The following is a 7580-nucleotide window of genomic DNA, read 5'->3' as shown; positions in this document are numbered from 1 at the left end:
AACGAAAAAGTAGGTAGGGATCCAGGTCCCTAGGATGGATGAATGCCATGCAGTTTAAACTCTCATACGATGGCTCCAGTCTAGTCACGGACAACCTGGTACCATTTCGCGATTCATTCGAATGAGGGTAGTGATACGACAGAAGTGTGCCGGAAAGGGGATCAGCACTTTCTGGTATAAGATGGTCCCTGGTCTAGTGGCTAACGAGAAGCTCATTGGGGTATTCAATTCAACCTATAAATCTTCGTATTTTCTAAAGTGAGACTGACAAAAGGTCTGAATAAACCACGTTTTCCTAAGGGCCCCCAAGTCGCATTAGTTACCGCGGCTTGCGTGCCGCACTTAACCGTCTGCTGTGTTAAACACACCCAAAGAAAATCAATAGTCGGCGAGTTTGAATGAATACAACAGGCTATCAAAGCGCCTTTTTAAGGTTAACTGACTTTAACAGATAGCCGTAAATGCACATAGGTATGTATGCGAACATACAGTATTATCGCACAACGAATATACGTATACAAGCGTGCATTTTGAAAAAAACCTGGAACAGTTTGTCGGTATATACGATATATCACACTGGCAGTACAAACCCATGGTCATTCCATTACATTATTTCAACACGACAGACAATCGCTCCTGCCTAGTATTCGGATATCGTTTGATCACTCATGTGTTACCAACTAACTTCACCGTATACTCGTTGAACTTTGAAATTTTCAATGGAGATTTAGTCCTGTAAATGAAGCTAATCCACGCCGAGAAGCCCTTCACTGCAGTTTCCTCTTACCTCCTCACCAGCATTGCACGTCTACAGGGAGTCTCGAAATCGTGACTTCCCGGCTAGTAGTTTGAACACAACCTTTCGGGCACGAGTGGCTGATCATTGATATGATCAGTTCTCATTTAGACATGATAGAGTGCCACTCATCCTCTAATCGTAGAGTCAACGTCACGTGGTCACGTATTGACTGGCTTCTCGAGTGACGGTTTCTCAGATGGAAGCTTCACTCGATTCGTGAATTCAATCTCCCTCTGACTGGTTGGTGAAGTGTAAAATTAATACCATAGGAACCACACAAACAAGCTTAAATGGATTATCACCGCCACTTAGCTCTCACCGTGCTTAATGAACTGGGGACAAAGGGACCGCATTATTTTCTGCCTCCGTAAATCAACCTTTTTCATGACTTTACCGGTGATGACCTTGTTCCAGATGACACGAGCATTACCAGTCGGCCACTTCAATTAATGTGTTCCGTGTAGTTCAGTTCTCCACCGAAGTGCAGTGATTCCAGCTGCTACTGCTTCGATCACTGAGGAGAAGGATAATGAGGTGTTCTCCACCGAAGTGCAGTGATTCCAGCTTCGATCACCGAGGAGTGAGAGCCAAGCGTTGGGGCTGATGGTCTTCAAGCGGTTCTGTTTTCCGGTGTTGCAGGACTGGAGAGCTATAAGTGAAACGATAGCTTTGATGCAGGAACGCCATTGGCTGCGTAACACAGTCAGAATAATTCCACCAGGACAGGAGGACGACTGTTCAAACGAGAGTGATGTGAATGTGAACAATACACATCCCGCAAACCCCACAACATCCAACTGCCATATTTATTATGGTCACTAAACATTGGTTTATCTTGTCTCGCGGTCCACATCCAGGGAGACAGCGGCTACCAAAGCGACTGACTTGACTAGTAAGGGATTCCAAGCTTTGTCGCCACATTGCGGACTAACCTTTCCTAGGTCATCCCCCTCAGACACAAGTCAGGGAGGTGTCTCTAGGAGGCAAACAGCCCTCTGGCATACGAAGCACATGGTCTATCCGGCGCAACTTGTGATCAGCTAATCTACTGAGAAAGAATGAACGTTCCCTAAAACCACCCGGCATACTCCAGCATCAGTAATCTGGTGTTCTCACCAGTCTGGGTCAATGCACAGATCATCACAAATGGTCAAACAAAGAAAGTCCTCGAAACTGCCACGCCTCTGATCCATAAAGTAGGACAGATAGGACCGCAACATTGTACACTTTGTCCTTGAAGGCCAAGCCGATGGCATTTCGGTGTCAAAGGTTAGCAAATGTTGAACTGACCTTCCCATTTCGGGAAGTGAATTCTTTCACCAGTCCACCGGGACTTATGCACACAATACCGTAAAAACGTCACCATTCAAAGGGAATGGATGCAGATAGACGAAATCAGACTACTTCGCAGTGCTTACAAATTCCTGAACCATGTTCTTTGGAGTCAGATGAACGCGGACATTTCGGAAGAGGTTATTCCAGAGGGATTCCAAAACGGATTGGAAACCTTTGATTCGACAAAGGTATTGGATTAAGGGAACAGAAAACCACTGTTGACTGCACTCAGGAAGGGGGGCTGCCGAACTTGGTAGGTTTTTTCAACTCCGGCAGAAAGGTCAATATTCCATTTTGCGGATTTCAACATCGAGACGTGGGTGAGACAAGGCTAGTTATGGCACAGAATGCGTTGAGTCCTTTCGAAATTCAGATGAGACAGCTTTTCGTTACTTTCTGGTTGGTCATCTGATCAATTCGAAATGATTTCTAGCCAAACCATCTGACTCGAAGATCCGTGTTGCATTGTGATCCGCTGGTTCGGAAAAAGGACCCGCGATGTCGTCCACCTCTGCAGTACCCAATCTTGGCCTAAGAATAAACGTTTCTCAAACGCTTGCTTTCTACCAACGTATTCCTGGTGTGGCACTTAACTGTGCAAAACATGGAGGTGAATGGTGTTGATGTGTGTTGATCAGGTTGCCGCCATCCCTCTCGGCAGCATTCCGGTGACTGACCAAACGACCGACAAAGAATTGGACTCGTGAGTATCGAAGATCAGGACATCACTTTGAAGGCTTCAATGACGTCTTTGGAATCACTGGCATTTGCGAGTGGACACAAAAATTGCGGTGAAATCATACTTTCTACACTTTTGTTCCACCGCGAGACATAGGTGGTATACAGGCATCACAGCCGAATGCTCGATCGATCTGACATAAAGCCCGTGGTGCACACACTGGTCAGACCGGATTCAGGATATTCAAGTTCTCCAGAAGAATAAAGGGTACAGAATCGAGTGCGCCTTCATTTACAACCAACTGTAATCGTTAGGTTATGTGAAACGCTGGATCGCATTCTTAGACAAATGAAATATAGGCTGTTGAGGAATGGTCGAAACCATGGTACAGAAATAGAACTAAGCGATCATTGTGACTTTAGATCACAGGGGAATCTGGTGCTGTACAGAGACACCTGGCAAAATCCATAAACATAGAGAGCACTTTTCGATTTAGGAACAGAATGAGAGTACTACAGCTCGGACCGGTAAGCCACTCTCCTCTAATGGACGTATGAGCAAAGCAACAACAAGTTGAGGTAAGTTTATTCAGTTCCTAAGGGACGAAACTACGCCTCTGCCGCATCAGTGACAACCGGAATGGTTCGTCCTGGATAGCCTCTAGCAGGTGTTACTTCTGTGTTGTACGGGGGAAGTGTAGTGTCACATTGGAGCGTACAGGAGTTGATGGATGATCCCGGAATCTCGTTGTTTAGATGAGGTGTGACTGACTGTAATGATGGCCACCAACAGGCACATGCGAGATCGCCTGTTGACCTTAGTATCTCGGGCGCACATCGATCTACACTAACTCGCAGTGGCACGTCCAAGTCCGAGCGAATAATTCGTGTTGCAATGAGTATGAGGCAGCTCAAGTTACTCGGCCACAGTTGACGGCTACGCCAACTCATTCTTCCTCCGAAGAAGTCATCATGCCCATCAACGGTGCGATGCGAAGGTCAAAGCAAATAGACTTTCCGAACCACACAAGTGAAACTGATCCATGCCAAAACAGTTGGTGTCAAAACTGCAGTGACGAGTGAACGCTCTCTCACGTAAATGACCAGAGAGATACACAGGTCCAGGATTGCAACTGCTTGGGACGTTGATAGGTGTACTTTGAAAGAACCTGTCGCCTCCTCGTTAAAATGCTTCTAGAGCTATGCACCCACAAACGAATCTCTTGTGGCCATCCATCCACTTCAGCGTAGATTCCCAGAGTTGGAAAGAGACCGTTGTGGGCTGTCGTCTGACAGAAAATTCCTGTAGATCCTATTCACGCAAAATTGTATCCCATTCAGTTGAGGCAAACTGAGCGAGGAAGAACCAGTCGCCGCTGACTTATGCAGAGAGAAAGACTATTGACAGAGTACTCGTGTTCATATTACGTTACATTCGAATAATAGCATATTCCACACAGTGTTAGTTTTGTAGAGAAGGTTCCCATCCATTTCATTTGAAATGTTTTGGGGAATCAGGAACTAAATAAGTAAATAATGAATAAGTAAAATAGGTGGCCTTGATGGAAGGGCGGTGCTTATTTGGAAGAAACTTGTGGGCGGATGACTGCAGTATTGCCTTTTAAATTCCGGGTTATTTCAGTTCGTCTCTTCAGTAACAGCCACCTAGTAAACAAGAGGCAAGTGGATATCTATCAGAAACTAAACTCAAAGTTTATTGGGTTAATCGAAACATTCGCTCGTCTAGCTGTATCAATTGGCTAAAAACGTAACCCCGTGAAAACCCATTTCCACGCATGACGAACATCTTCACGAAAGGCACAGGTTCATCGCTGCACACTCACCCAGGGGACGGAAGTCAACACATCACCATTAGTACAAACCAGACATTCCCCGCCGCTCATGTAACACGACAGTCTACTACTCAAAGGTTAACTGACAAATACAACAGCGGAACCAACAAGGAGAATTCACAGAGCACGCCCAACTGCCGCCCAAATCACAGCTAACCTTCCTACAAGACGTCACTCACTGCCTAGCAAACTGTCTTCTGCGATTACTAAACGCCCCCTAACCGCGGATTACCTGTTAATACGTAACTGTGTCGCGCTTTCAGAACTGATTTCGTGAAAAATTCCAACTATTTTGATGCCAACCAAGACCTTCTGGTGGGGATCGCTGGAATAGTGGCCATTGCTGCGCGAACAGCTGGAGCAAACAGAGTCGGTGAAAAACTGGTAGGTAGATTAAGGCAATTCTGAGGACGGGGTAGCAGCTCCGTTTTGCTTAATGAATCCTTCCACCACTTCGCGAAACACGAGTATACGTGTCAGTCGATCTGTGGGCCACTTTTATGGCATGCTGTCGTAGTATCCTGGCGGTCTCCAGAACTACCAAATACTGTTTAGACGCTATATAATCAGAGGCAGAAGAGGGGGAATCCTCCCACTCAACCCTACACTGATGATGTCACCTCGATTGGTGATCAAACGTTTGCAATCCAACTGCCAAGCTCGGCGAACAGACCAACAACCAAACGAGTATACAGTGTCTCCGCCTTCCCTGGCAAGAGCCCCCCCAGGATGATTGTGTCAGGACAGAAGGATAGCTCTTCAAACGAGTGATGTGAGCATACACTCTGCAATCCCGCGGACACTTGTAGCGGTCACTTCCTTGTTCAACGAACTTCACTTGATTTATCTAATACACATTCGTGCTCACTAGATCACGAAACTCCTTTGTTCCCCAAGTACTCAAATCACGTGACGAAACCCTGTCCCGCTCGCAACCTAGACCGACAATTCAGTTTCCGTCTTGTACGCGTCGGAACCACACATCAAACTTTCCCATATATAGGAAGACATGACACAGTCACCACACACGCGCGCGTTCAGGAAGTCAACCACGCTCCACAAGTCCTCGGACAATTACGGAACACGTGTAGCAGGCATATTGCGGAGAAAACACGTTCCCACCGTCCGGACATTCACCCAGGAACTCTGACCAGTAATCCACAAACGATAAGTGTCACCTTTTGACTTACCCCACCTTTCGCATTGTATTTACTCTATCATGCAACTGGTAACTGTAAACTACCATCTACCATAGTAAAAACTGTCATTAGCGCATACACCTTCTGAGTTGTATTACGGCTACCATAACTTGTGCACGAATACACCCCCAACTCGGCAAAAATTGTTCAGTGGGTTTCAAGCGTCTGACTGGGGAGTCCTGACAAGCGAGTTAATCGATCGCATACCGGGACAATTACTGAGTCTTCGGACAAACCGACCACACAGCCCGTGAACACGTTCGCCAATTCCGGCGTGATAATTCAGATGTGCCTAACATGCGCTAGTGTAGTGGTAACATGTCGGGTGCCCTCGTGGGTTTAGAACCCGGCAAGGTTCAAGATATCAACGGCTGATGAGCTCTAATAAGAACCAAACTCGACTCGGGTTTCTTCCCTTTGGTGTGGACTCACCAGAAGAAACTGCGTTAGGACAGGAGAAAGACTGTTCGAACGAGAGTGATGTGAAGGCCAATTCTACGCATACCGCAACAGCCCGACTCATAAAAAAATAAAAGCGTCCAGCTCTAACACCCTTTTGGTGCCCATCGGCCAAAAGGAAGCACGAGGGCTGGAGTATTGCCAGGTTGCCCAAGCCTAGACAGTCACGATGCAGGGCTCAGGTTCGAAACACAAATGTAGCAGCTAAACTGAGCTTAGTTAACTTTCCACCCCCTTCGCCTGGTTCGACCTGTGAAAAACGTACTTACAACATGCCACTCGTTTTGTTTACGCTGCTACAGCCTGCATGAAGTGCCATACTCACGGCCTGGACCCACAACAGGTCAAGCTATTTGGTTTACTCAAATGTCAGTCTGGAATAGCCGCGTGTCCTAAAATACTCCTTTCACATTGCGCACAATAGATACGCATGCGACTCGACGCGCGCGCACAGACACAAGACAGGAAACACCGCACTCCACAGGTCCACGAAACATCAACACCTTCCGCGTCCAGACATTCATTCAAAAACCCTTACCAGTTACGCTCAAACGATAAGCCTCTTTCTGATTTTTTCCATTTTGGCATTGTATTTACATGACACAAGGTGCATTTATAACTGCAAACTGTCTTGCATAGTATAAACTGTATTAGGGTATACCCAACCTTCTGGTTTTTAAATTTGACTATTCAGAACCAGAGCAGCAAGGAAAGCGTACGATATGCCACGACCCATCTCCCTCATAAACGAACTCAGGGGTACCCTCATCCGAAAAGAGCCTAAATTCCTTTATTCCCGCGTTGATGAGGCATCGTTGTAGCATGTTGGTGGTGAACAGTTTGAGGCTTTAACCTAATCCTTCATCCTGTAAAGCGAGGTGAACTGAAAGGGGATCACAGTTTAGTCATTTTTGTTGACGATCAGCGGAATACCGAAAACCTTGTCGGGTGTTCTGCTGAGTTATGAGTCGCTGGATGGCGTAATACCGAGGCATACGATTCAACGGGAGGTGGAGGGTCCGAAACCCCCTGGTGTTTCATGAAGTGTGTACTGCTGATGACTCCCAGTAAGGACGAAACAACTATACGGAGCTCCGCAGTTTTTCAACATAGACTGGCTTCACCGCCAGGACGAAATTTCGGTTGAAAACAACTCAGTCAAGTCTAATGGTGTCAGGACGCGCCCAGACAGGAAAAAAAGCACACTTGCAGAGAGTGACGCATCCCCAAGGTCATCATCGGTTCGACACGTCCGGA

The sequence above is a fragment of the Opisthorchis viverrini genome (genome assembly GCF_000715545.1).
Source record: "Opisthorchis viverrini unplaced genomic scaffold opera_v5_135, whole genome shotgun sequence".
NCBI lineage: Eukaryota > Metazoa > Platyhelminthes > Trematoda > Opisthorchiida > Opisthorchiidae > Opisthorchis > Opisthorchis viverrini.
Note: the sequence above shows the minus strand (reverse complement) of the source record.